The 13,473-nt window shown below is 41.6% G+C and overlaps 1 protein-coding gene across 8 annotated transcripts in view; it reads left to right on the top strand.

The window, feature by feature from the left end:
- Positions 1 to 13,473, top strand: part of AKAP13 (A-kinase anchoring protein 13) — a 384,453-nt gene that overhangs the window by 96,315 nt on the left and 274,665 nt on the right. The window lies entirely within an intron of this gene.

A 13,473-nucleotide genomic window follows, 5' to 3' on the forward strand; every position in this document is an offset into this window, starting at 1 on the left:
TCTCTCTCTCTCTCTCTATCTCTCTCTATCTCTCTCTATCTCTCTATCTCTCTCTATCTCTCTCTATCTCTCTCTCTATCTATCCAAATCCAAATCCAAATCCAAAAAAGCTTTATTGGCAGACCAAATACATTTAGCATTGCCAAAGCAAATAGAACATTAATGTGTGTGGGGGGGGGGGGGATTGTGGGAATAAGGGAAGGACATGGGTATACAGTCCATAGGAGGATGTACGGGATGGTATGGGGGGATGGGGTATATAGTCCATAGGGGAGGGGGGGTATAGGCATACAGTCCATAGGGGAGGGGAGTATGGGGTTATACAGTCCATGTGTTATCATGTTCCTCTCAGTTGGTGGCAGGCCGTGACATATCGGCAGCTATTTGCACAGTTTCTTCCTCTTCCCCCAGTATGATGTAGAGTTTCCTCTCCTCATCTGTGGAGGTGAAATCTGCAATGTGGGCGGAGAGTCTTTGGAAATGGGCGGTCCTCAACGGTGTATATTTGCTGCAGTGTAGCAGGAAGTGGGCCTCATCCTCCAGGACCCCCTGGTCACATTGCCTGCACAGTCTCTCCTCCCCGGGGCTTCCATGTCTGTCTGTGTCGTCCTGTCTCTATCTCCAGGTTGTGGGCGCTCAGACGGTACAGGCTCAAGGCCTGTCTCTTTGTGGTGGTGTAGCCTCTCCAGATATGGGGCCATTGTGTACTCCCTCTGTAGTGATTGGTAGATAGTGAGTTTCTGGGAGTTCTTTATGTCACTTCTCCATTCCTCTATGTATCGGTCCTTGCAGCTTTCTATCATTCCTTTTATTTGGGCTTTTGTCAGCCTGTGTTGGTGGTCTTGGCTGGGCTGGCTCTTGACGTTTTGTTTCAGAGAGCGTGGTATGGCTCCCCACCCTGGCTCAGTGAGGCTTTATGGTGGTCTATCTCTATCTCTATCTCTATCTCGGTGCTGTACAGATCTTCTTCTTTTTATCCCTATATTGACCCTTCTATTTCAGTCTATAGCCACTTAAAACTTTTAGAAAAGTGACCATAACTACAAGCTGCTTTTTTTTTGTTGTTGTTGTTGCTTAAATCTACTTGCAGTATAGACTGAAGCAGCTTTCCACTTCCTACATGAGTAATTAGCTGCAGAGAACACAAACCGTTTGTTACTTATTTCCCTTTCCTCATTGGCATTCATTGAGTGACAAGCAGCAGCTTTGACACTCCATTGAGCAGTCTTTGTTTGGAGCACTATGGTTTGACTGTGTATGAAAACATAGTAAACAAGCTGATGAGCTTGCCAATAATGGTGGTTTTGTGTAAGGCTGAATTGAGTTTGTTGCTTCTTCCCTATCAGAGAAATGAGCATGGATTGCATGACATTTGGGGCCTATACTTAGAGAGCAGACTTAAAGGGCAACTGAAGTGAGAGGTATATGGTGGCTGCCATATTTATTTCCTTTTAAGCAATACCTATTGCCTGACTATCCTGCTGATCCTCTGCCTTTAATACTTTTAGCCTTGGACCCTGAACAAGCATGCAGCAGATCAGGTGTTCCTGACATTGTCAGATTTGACAAGATTAGCTGCATGCTTGTCTCTCGTGTTATTGAGACACTACTGAAGCAAATAGATCAGCAGCTGCCAGGCAATTGGTATTGTTTAAACAGAAATTAATATGGCAGCCTCCATATTCTTCTTAGTTCAGGTGTCCCTTTAAGAGCTGGTAATGGCTCAGACCCATGTGATCACTCCCATGGATCATGATATGAGGCTCTGCAATGCTTGGTTCCCATTTGCACAGATAATGTACCCACTTAGTGCATTTTCTGCAGCATAGTGAATGCAGCAAGCTGATCTAATGTCAAAAAATTGGGTCTGCTTCCACTTGTGATTTTATGATAAGTACCCACGATGCAATATCTTGTCCGTTTGACGGGATCAGACAGATAATCATAAATAATTGGAAAAAAGATAAATAAGAAGCATAATAATAATTATAGGTAAAGATTAAAAGATTAATCATCATGGTACAATATTTAATTTTTAGTCTTTTAATCTCATAACTTTGTACCATGATAATTAATATTTTAGTCTTTATAATTATTATTATGCTTCTTATTTATCTTTTTACCATTATTTATGATAATCTGGTTTTGAGCGCCACCTTCTGTTCGTTTTGGTTTTTAAGGCACGTATTTGACCCTGAGGAAGCTGCTTACGCTGAGAAACACGTTGTCGTGCTTAATGTAAATAAAAGTATTGGAATAACCCTTTTTGTTACTAAAATGATTTGTTTACAAATCACAGGACTTTCTCACTTCTCCGAGATATTGATTTACTTTTTGTACACCTCCAACATCTGCTCCAGTTTGACCTTTACTAAACTGTCCATAGTTGGTAGAAAGTGCATTGATTGGATGTGTTGGGGTCGTAATATTGATCAGATAAATGGATACATTTATTGCCAGCTTCAGGTCTTGTAAGCAGCCTTTACATAGCCTAGTCTTCTTTATTGGATACTATTAACTCACTAATAAGTTAATTTAACTTCATCAAAAACAATAAAACAAGAACTGCTTTGCATTTACAAAACTCTTCAGTCAAACCTGCAGGTGAAGTGCTGAAATGCTGCTATGCAAGCCCATTAAGGTATGATTAAAGTGGAGCTGTCAGCCCTACTGTCTCAGAAAAGAAACACATGTATAAGTTGGTAAATACTTGTTTTACTTGCATAACATATATATTGCACTGTCCACATTTGATTTTAGTGATTTTTCTATAGGAAAAGAGGAGAAAATCCTTAGGATTTTCCATTTTGTCTGCATCTATGTTGAAGCCAATCCAGAAATTGACGCCAGTTGGCGTTAGGCGGTCCTGGGGCTGCTGCTGCGTCCATACCAATTGGCTTGACTCGGGTGTTATGTAGTTAAAGTGTACCAGAGACTGTAATATAGAAAGATTTGATACTTGGGGCTTCCTTCAGCCCCATAAGCACTTCTGAGTCCCTCGCCGCCGTCCTGTGGTCTACCGTTCAGCCACAACCAGCTCTGGTAACTGGATCAGTCGCGTCAGTTGGTGCCTTCTGCGCAAGCGCAGACCTCCCGCACATGTGCAGAAGACCTGGCTGACGAGACTTTCTATATTGCCGTGTCTGGTTTACTTTTAGCAGTTTTCTGTGAGGTCGAATCGATTATTTCCAACAGGCCCAATTTGATTTTTTTTCTGACCGGTTTTCCAATCGCTTCCATACAAAATTGATCAGAAAAACAATCGGAAATCAGGTTGGGCCTGTTGGAAGTAATCGATTCCACCTGATAAGAAATTGCATGGTGTGTACCACACATAAGACATTATCTTGCCTGCTTGGGAGTACTTTTCAATGCAGCTTAAACATTTCTGAAGTACGAAAAAAAGCTGAGTACATGAGAACCATTTTGTATTTAATTCATACAGTCACAATGATTTGTTCTGTCACGAGAACAGTTTGTACCGCTAATGTAAAACTTCTTGAAGCTGATGCAAATTCTAGAACAGAGGATAGAGCAGTGTCTACTTTAGAATGAGATAAGTGGCCATTTGTGTGAATTATTCAGGCATTGTGACATTGCACTTGTCATGTCAACCTTATCTAGCTTAACAAAGCTTGCTTAATTATAGTGTAGCTGGTGAGGTAATAGCTCTAGTCTTGGAGGCTCTATAGAGGTGAAAAAATATGCAGGTAGTCTCTTATTATGCTTATGTATAATAACCAAAAAAAATTGCTGTTCATATTGCTATTTATTTTAAAGTAGTAGTACTAAATCGATCCTGGGGAGAAAAAGTTACTTGCCTATGTAGATGTCCAATAGTCTTCCCAGTCCTCTCTCCACTCCCTTGGTCCACCACTGTCCCTCTATTGACTTTATTTGACCAACCAAGAAATATGCCTTCCGTAGTGCTCGAGTAGGCTTTGGAAGTACTCGTGTCCCTGAGTACTTCTGAAGATGAGCGGATGTGCCTATCTTCAGAAACACTCAGAGGAGCGAGTGCTAATCTGAACCCTTCTGAGGAGTCCTGAAAGTGCAGAAAAACTGGGGACACTTGTATTAATTAATTGTATTAATGATTTTGCATCTGTCATACCCATTTCTCCTGCCAGTGGGTTGACCTAGCAAAAGTGAGTCACTGATGGTCTGTTCTCTGTGCTCAGTGTCACTGGTAGTCTGTTCTCTGTGCTCAGTGTCACCGGTAGTCTGCTCTCTGTGCTCGGTGTCACCGGTAGTCTGCACTCTGTTCTCTGTGCTCAGTGTCACCGGTAGCCTGTTCTCTGTGCTCATTGTCACCGGTAGTCTGCTGTCTGTGCTCAGTGTCACCGGTAGTCTGCTGTCTGTGCTCAGTGTCACCGGTAGCCTGCTCTCTGTGCTCAGTGTCACCGGTAGCCTGTTCTCTGTGCTCAGTGTCACCGGTAGTCTGCTGTCTGTGCTCAGTGTCACCGGTAGTCTACTGTCTGTGCTCAGTGTCACCGGTAGTCTGCTGTCTGTGCTCAGTGTCACCGGTAGTCTGCTGTCTGTGCTCAGTGTCACCGGTAGCCTGTTCTCTGTGCTCAGTGTCACCGGTAGCCTGTTCTCTGTGCTCAGTGTCACCGGTAGCCTGTTCTCTGTGCTCAGTGTCACCGGTAGTCTGCTCGCTGTGCTCAGTGTCACCGGTAGTCTGCTCTCTCTGCTCAGTGTCACCGGTAGTCTGCTCTCTGTGCTCAGTGTTTAGCATCAACGCTTGAATATACAATAAATAGTTCATGTAACTCAGAGGCACAACATTCAAGCATAGATCAGAACACGTTGCAACATTTTTACTATGCATAATATCACAATTAGCACATACTAGAAACAATTCTCTAGCTTACAAAGGGGGTAGAAGAAATAATGCAATTAATTTGCATTATAGATTATGTCCTGAATCTTAAGTTATTTTAACTATACATATAGTAGTACTAAGTTTTTTTTAATGGGCACAATACAATAAATAAAAATGTAATTGATTTTTTGTTTGCCGGTACTGGTGGTTTGTCGGTTTAGCAAAGATCTTGTTTTGCAGTTGCGTAGCAAAGATAAGATGGTGGCATAGACAAAAATAGGGCCCAGTTATCAGTCACCCAGAGTGGAGTTTTATAAAGGTACTCAGATGCAGCATGTCACACTTCTTGCCACCGGTTGACATCTCCACATGTCAAGTGGTGACTCATGTGGGCTTACAAACGCTGCCATTCAGATGCATGAAATTGCAGCCAAAAGGAACCCATGGGAGGCTGATCTGGCTACAAGTATGCAGTTTCAGTTTAGTCTCCTGTGTAACAGAGGCTGTAGTGCTTTGTACAAAAGCATGCAAAAAGATGCTAAGAGATGGAATTTCCTGCATGTTTGCCAAAGCTGTGTGTACAAAGGCCTTTTAGGCTGGCCATAAGGCTATTGGGCCCAGCAACGGCGCTAGCAATCTGCAAACCGCTGCCACAATGGAAGCCTATTGGGGTGGTTCCACTTGCAGCCTTGTGATTGCTACATTTTGAGAGCGATTGCAGTAAAAGCTATTCAGAGCCAAGTGCAATCTCTCCAGGAATCTGGTTTGAAATTGTGGGACTTTTTGTGATCCGGGAATCGCAGGCACTTTGTGATCTCTCGCAAAGCGTTTATATAAACTTGTCCAGTGTTATCACTTCCATGTAGTATGAGATCTTACCTAAACATGCTATTCAGAGTGGTCTAAATGTTTGGCACTTTTGTTACTTAAGGGACTTGGTGAGATTGGACAAGATTGTATGGTATGTGGGCAAGTTTCATTCATACAAGCTGCTCTCCCATTGTCCCATGCATTGTAAGGACAGATGAACTGCTGAAGCTCCCTCTTGTTGCTGTCCAGCTTCATCCTATTCAGGCTGATCTCTGACCCATGTATGACAGAAAGGGACAGAAAAAGCAGAGCTGCAGGAGCTTACTGATGTCATTACATGATCACAGTAATAGCCATCTGGATTAACTGTGAGAAGCAGCTCACTCTGACAGGCCTGAGGGGAACCCTTGTTGTTCTAGAACAGCTCCACAAAGGTCCATTTTACTCTGCATTGATTAGGATTGTGCTCTGCATTGATTGTGTAAGTTGCTCACTTTTTTTTTAAATTAAGTTTAACAAAATTCTAATATATTTATTGGTAATTTGGGTTGTATATGCTGTCAGTGTCATGTACAATATACAATGGTATGCGAAAGTTTGGGCAACCTTGTTATTCGTCATGATTTTCCTGTATAAATCTTTGGTTGCTACAATAGTCAGTTAAATATATTATATAGGCGAAACACACAGTGATATTTGAGAAGTAAAGTTAAGCTTATTGGATTTGCAGAAAGTGTGCAATCATTGTTTAAATATAATTAGGTTGGTGCATAAATGTGGGCACTGTTGTCATTTTATTGATTCCAAAACCTTTAGAACTAATTATTGGAACTCAAATTGGCTTGGTAAGCTCAGTGGCCCCTGACCCGCATACACAGGTGAATCCAATTATGAGAAAGTGTATTTAAGAGGGTCAATTGTAAGTTTCCCTCCTCTAATTTTCTCTGAAGAGTAGCAGCATGGGGGTCTCAAAACAACTCTCAAATGACCTGAAGACAAAGCTTGTTCACCATCATGGTTTAGGGGAAGGATATAGTTACATAGTTACATAGTTATTTTGGTTGAAAAAAGACATACGTCCATCGAGTTCAACCAGTACAAAGTACATCTCCATCCCGTCCCCCACATACCCCTGTTGATCCAGAGGAAGGCGAAAAGACCCTTACAAGGCATGGTCCAATTAGCCCCAAAAGGGAAAAATTCCTTCCTGACTCCAGATGGCAATCAGATAAAATCCCTGGATCAACATCATTAGGCATAACCTAGTAATTGTAGCCATGGATGTCTTTCAACGCAAGGAAAGCATCTAAGCCCCCTTTAAATGCAGGTATAGAGTTTGCCATAACGACTTCCTGTGGCAATGCATTCCACATCTTAATCACTCTTACTGTAAAGAACCCTTTCCTAAATAAATGGCTAAAACGTTTTTCCTCCATGCACATCTCATGTCCTCTAGTCCTTTGAGAAGGCCTAGGGACAAAAAGCTCATCCGCCAAGCTATTATATTGCCCTCTGATGTATTTATACATGTTAATTAGATCTCCTTTAGGGCCCTTTTCCACTAGAGCGATTGTGATTGCTAAATCGCAAATCGCTAGTGATTTTTAAATCTCTAGAGTTGTTACTTTATCATAGAAAGCACGAGAAGTATTTTCCACTACAGTGATTCGATTTGGAAATCGCTAATCGCAATCGCTTGCTGGAGCGATTTTTACAATGATGATACAATGCAAATGAAAATCACAAATCGCAATCGCATAACAAAATTAATGAAAAATCGCAATCGCTGGCGTTTGTTATTTGTGATTGCGATTGCTAGTGGAAAAGGGCCCTTAAGGCGTCTTTTCTCTAGACTAAATAAACCCAGTTTATCTAACCTTTCTTGGTAAGCGAGACCTTCCATCCCACGTATCAATTTTTGTAGCTCGTCTCTGTACCTGCTCTAAGACGGCAATATCTTTTTTGTAATGTGGTGCCCAGAACTGAATTCCATATTCCAGATGTGGCCTTACTAGAGAGTTAAACAGGGGCAATATTATGCTAGCATCTCGAGTTTTTATTTCCTTTTTAATGCATCCCAAAATTTTGTTCGCTTTAGCTGCAGCGGCTTGGCATTGAGTATTATTATTTAACTTGTTGTCGATGAGTACCTAAGTCCTTCTCCAAGTTTGATGTTCCCAACTGTATCCCATTTATTTTGTATGGTGCTAGACCATTGGTACGACCAAAATGCATGACTTTACATTTGTCAACATTGAATTTCATCTGCCATGTATGTGCCCATATAGCCATCCTATCCAGATCCTGTTGCAATATGACACTATCTATAGAAAGCTGTCTGAGATGTCAGCTTTCTGTTTCCACAATTAAGAACATATTGAGGAAATGGAAGACCATAGTTCAAGTTCAAGTTAAAGCTTGAAGTGGCAGACTAAGAAAAATCTTGGATAAACAGAAGCAACAAATGGTGAGAACAGTCAGTCAACCCACAGACTAGCACCAAAGACCTACAACATCATCTTGCTGCATATGGAGTCACTGTGCATCGTTCAACCATTTGGCGCACTTTACACAAGGAGATGCTGTATGCGAGAGTGATGCAGAGGAAGCCTTTTCTTCGCCCACTGCACAAACAGAGACACTTGAGGTATGCTAAAGCACATTTGGACAAGCCAGCTTTATTTTGGAATAAGGTACTGTGGACTGCTGAAACTAAAACTGTTATCTGGGCATAACAAAAGGGCGTTATGCATGTAGGAAAAACACATAATTCCAAGAAAAACACCTGCTACCTACAGTAAAATATGGTGGTGGTTCCATCATGCTGTGGGGCTGTGTGGCCAGTGCAGGGACTTGGAATCTTGTTAAAGTTGAGGAATGCATGGATTCTACTCACTATTAGCAGATTCTGGAGACCAATGTCCAGGAATCGGTGACAAAGTTGAAGCTGCACCAGGGCTGGATCTTTGAGCAAGACAACAACCCTAAACACTGCTCAAAATTCACTAAGGCATTCCTGCAGAGGAACAAGTACAACATTCTGGAATGGCCATCTCATTCCCCAGACCTGAATATAATTGAAAATCTGTGGTTTGAGTTAAAGAGAGCTGAATGAACTAGAGATGTTTTATAAAGAGGAATAGTCCAAAATACTTTCAACCAGAATCCAGACTCTCAATGGAACCCACAGGAAGTGATTAGAGGCTGTAATTTCTGCAAAAGGAGGATCTACTAAATATTGATTTAGTAGATCAAGGCAACCACTGCAAAGGCAAGTGGGGAGATTAGATCCGACCCCACTCAGGTTAAGAAGGCACTCCATGTAGATCGGTAAAAAGGGAGTAACAACCCTCCACCAAGGGTGGACAAACTTGAAGATCATAAAACAAACAGAAGCACCCGGAAGGATAAAATACAGTAAAAACTGTTGAAAAATGGGAAGTAGTCGTGGATTTACCTCCCCACTGATGACTCAAGTTGTCTGATTCAGGAAACAAACTTTATTATATGCACCACAATGTTACATGCTTCACAGGTTTTTAACCTGCTTCCTCAGGCAGTTTTAAAAGTGCAACTAATGCCGAACTCTTAGCAAGCACAGCAGCTCTGTCTACATAATAAACAGCCTAGGCTAAGCCTCTGGGAGACTGGGGCTACATACCAATATACAGCAATATGAAGCCATGTGTTTCTTATGAAGAAACCAGGATATTTAGCATAAAAGTGGGTAAATTCATACCGGTAATTTACTGCACTCTAGTATATGCCGTTACAGTTCCTCTTTAAGCTAAAACCAATACAAACTCTGAACCATCTTTAACCACCCTGGCGTTCTGATTAAATCGCCAGGGTGGCTGCGGGAGGGTTTTTTTTAAATAAAAAAAAAACTATTTCATGCAGCCAACTGAAAGTTGGCTGCATGAAAGCCCACTAGAGGGCGCTCCGGAGGCGATCTTCCGATCGCCTCCGGCGCCCAGAATAAACAAGGAAGGCCGCAATGAGCGGCCTTCCTTGTTTTGCTTATATCGTCGCCATAGCGACGAGCGGAGTGACGTCATCGACGTCAGCCGACGTCCTGACGTCAGCCGCCTCCGATCCAGCTACGCTGGGCTCAGGCGGCTGGGGGGACCCTCTTTCGCCGCTGCTCGCGGCGGATCGCCGCAGAGCGGCGGCGATCAGGCAGCACACGCGGCTGGCAAAGTGCCGGCTGCGTGTGCTGCTTTTTATTTGACAAAAATCGGCCCAGCAGGGCCTGAGCGGCAGCCTCTGGCGGTGTTGGACGAGCTGAGCTCGTCCAGACCGCTCAGCAGGTTAATGAATAATATTTTGTAAGTGTCCTGCATGTGGAAAGAAGGTTTATTTCTTCATTGCACAATTGTAAAGCTGGAGATAATTGCTCTGAACTGTCGTGGCCCAAGTACTTCCTTAGTTCCTGTGTTTGCACATGCTCGTTTCCTGCTGTCTACACAGAGGTCACCATTATCTGCTGTCAGGATGCCGAGGCCATCTCTTACCAAGGCCGAGTCTTACCAAACACTTCTCTCCAACATTATGCGATTGCAAGGAATACATGCATGCAGATATATTATCAGGCTATCTGTACCAGTACATTGCTTCCACTTGGCTGAAATAGAGGGCACATTATGTTTGAGTTTATTAAGTGATGCAATTTAATCTTATATTAAAGAGGAACTTCAGCCTAAATAAACATACTGTCATTAAGTTACATTAGGTATGTTAATTACAATAGATAAGTAATATAATCATTTAAGGGGCCCATACACTGAGCCGATTAGCGGCGATCGTTCAAAATTGATTGACAGATCGATCGGTTTGCGGCCGATTTTGATCGCTTTCAATCGATCTGACATGCTGGAAAATCTAGGTCGATCTGTTGAGATTGCTTATCATTTTGCATTGGACCTAATGGAAACCTGATGGCAAAAAAATGCCATCAGATCGATTTTTCAATAGATTTCATACTGAAATCTGTTCCTAGTAAAAAATGTTCCTAAACACATCAGATAGATCAGAAATCTATCTGCTGCTAATCTAACAAGTGTATGGCCACTTTTACCCACCCTGTTTTAAAATGGCAGGCAAATGCTTGTGATTTCATGGGGGCAGCCATCTTTTTGGTTGAAAGGAGGTGATGGGGAGCATGAGACACAGTTCCAACTGTCCTGTGTTGATTTTCTTACCTCCAATTATAAAAGAAAAAAATTATAACACTGAAACAATTGCTTGGGTCTATAAATCGTGAAATGGACAATGTATACTGCACCATTCAGTTTCATAAAAATTGATCATAAAAATCAGTCACTTCTGATTGATGGAGGATTTTTCTCTCAAATAAAGAGAATCCGGGCTTTTTTCTACAGCCGAACATTTTTTATCAAATTGAGAAATCAAATCTGTTTACTGTATCGTGTGTGTGTTTTCACTTTTAACTAGTTTTTACCATTATTTGAACTGATTGGGAGCTGGAACACCATTTATAAAAGTACAAACTCCATGCACTGTTCCTAACAGAGCTTGAAAGCCCAATAGGCTCTGCATGCCATCGTACTTGCATATTCTAGAGTTAGGTCCATAAATGCAAATGGAACATCAGATGGTGTATCTGTTAATCGTTCTACAGTTCAACACAATTTTCACTAGCAACATCTGTATGGCAAGTTGATGAGAAAGAAGCCCTTATCTGCACTTGTGCAAAAGATTATTTAGCCTGATTCAGTTTGAAACAAAGTGCTCTTGGACTTATGAGACAAAAATTGAGTTATTTGGTCATAACAAAAAGCACTTTGCGTTGTGGAAGAACACTTCATTCCAAGAAAAACACCTTCTACCTAGGGTTAAATTTGGTGGAGGTTCCATGATGCTGCGGGGTTGTGTGGTTAGTTCAGGGCTTGGGGCGATTGCTAAAGTCAAGGCTCTAATGAATTCAACCCAATATAAAAATATTCTGTTGAATAATGGTCACGCATCAGTCAGAGTTGAAGTTATGCAGGTGTTGGATGTGATGGGAAATTTGGGTGCACACTACCGGCGGAGGTTTGGGCGCTGCCAAAGGCCCCTATTGTAATACTCTACCGGCAGTGAGGAGAAATTTGGGCGCCCAACAAACATCGGGTATTACAATGGGGGCATATGTTGGCACCCAAAAATTTGTATTTTTTTCTGTTTTTTGCAGTGATTGGGGTCGCTTAGGGTTAGCCGGTGGGGGTGGGCGGTTAAGGTTAAGCGATGAGGGAATGGTTAAAGTTAGGCATGGAGGGTGAGGCATCTGTAGTGGGAAGGTTCAGTGTGAGAATAGGTTTAGCTGTAATAAAATATTGGTATTTAAGATCGATATTTTACTATTGCCATTTGAACTGTAATAGTAGAATATCTGTAGATTTACTGATATTCTACTATCAGGTTTCCCTGCCACCCTTTTTGCATGTACACTTGGATAGCCTAAAAAGACAATTACCCAACGCACAGGTCAATATCTGCAACGGCATTCATGCAGAGATTTATATTGAAGTTCTAGAATGGCCGTCACAGTTCCCTGACTATCATTGAAAATCTATGGGATGATTTGAAGCAGGCTGTTCATGTTCCACAGCCATCACAATTTAACTGGAGAGATTTTGTACGGAAGACTGTTCAAAAATACCTCCATTCATAATCCATACACTTATCAAAGGCATTAGGAGGTGTCTAGATGCTGCTATATTTGCAAAAAGAGAATTAATAAGTATTTATTAGGATGCCCAAATGTATGCACCAGTTTTATTTTGTTATGATACACACTGCATAGTCTTTTTTTCTGTTAATTCAATAAAAAAATCACTGCAGATATATTGTTGCTGTATGGCATGGTGACTTCTATTAAAAGGAAGTTGCTATTTTGAAAACCTAGCCAGGATGCACAAAAACTTAGTGAACCTCCAGACTAAAAATCGACTCAGCAGCACTGAAAAGGCCTGGTGTTTCTTTAACTTTTTCACAGCATCAGAACTTTGTTTCTCTTATACAAGTGTCATTTTTAGCTGCACAGAAAAAAACTGCCCGGGTATTTTTCCCCTGATGCTGTGCAAAGCATGATGGGATTTCTGATGATGTTGTTCTCGTTCTGCTGTTTTGGTGAATTTTTTTTTTTTTTTTACATTTTGAATTCGATATTTGAAGCCTAGCGCATGCAGCTGGGAGGAGTTATCAGGACACAGGACAGTTGGAACTGTGTCTTATGCTCCCTGTCACTTCCTTTCAACCAAAAAGATGGCTGCCCCCATGACAAAGATGGCAGCCACCATGAATCACAAACATTTTCCTGTTTTTTTAAAACAGGGTGGGTAAAAAATATTACCTATCTATTCTAATTAACATAACTAATGTAACTTAATGACAGAATGTTTGTTTAGGCTGAAGTTCCCCTTTAAGAGGGGTTCCCAAACATTTTCATGTGACTGTAGGCTGCATGTGACCATTTCTGAGCCAGTGTAAAAACCTGTGCTGCATATTTTTCCAAACAGTCATCTCAGTGATCAGGAAGAGCATGGTGAGGAGGTAGCTCACTGTGTGAGTATGATAAACCGTTATGCACTCAAAACTATTACATGATAAATCATGACTACAGAATAAACTAAACAGCTGTAACACTGAATAGCTGGATATGTTTCTCTTAACGTGCTATATACATAGGATTGTATGCATGGGTGGTATTGGCAGTTGCTGGTAAGCCTAACCTTTTTGACTGATGGTTTGGTCTGCACAGTGTCATAGACTCTCAGGCAATCTTCTCTGCCACTCATCTTCCGGCATAAAAATAGTTCCAACTGAGCTGTCTGGTC

The sequence above is a fragment of the Hyperolius riggenbachi genome, chromosome 3 (assembly GCF_040937935.1).
Source record: "Hyperolius riggenbachi isolate aHypRig1 chromosome 3, aHypRig1.pri, whole genome shotgun sequence".
Classification (NCBI taxonomy): Eukaryota; Metazoa; Chordata; class Amphibia; order Anura; family Hyperoliidae; genus Hyperolius; species Hyperolius riggenbachi.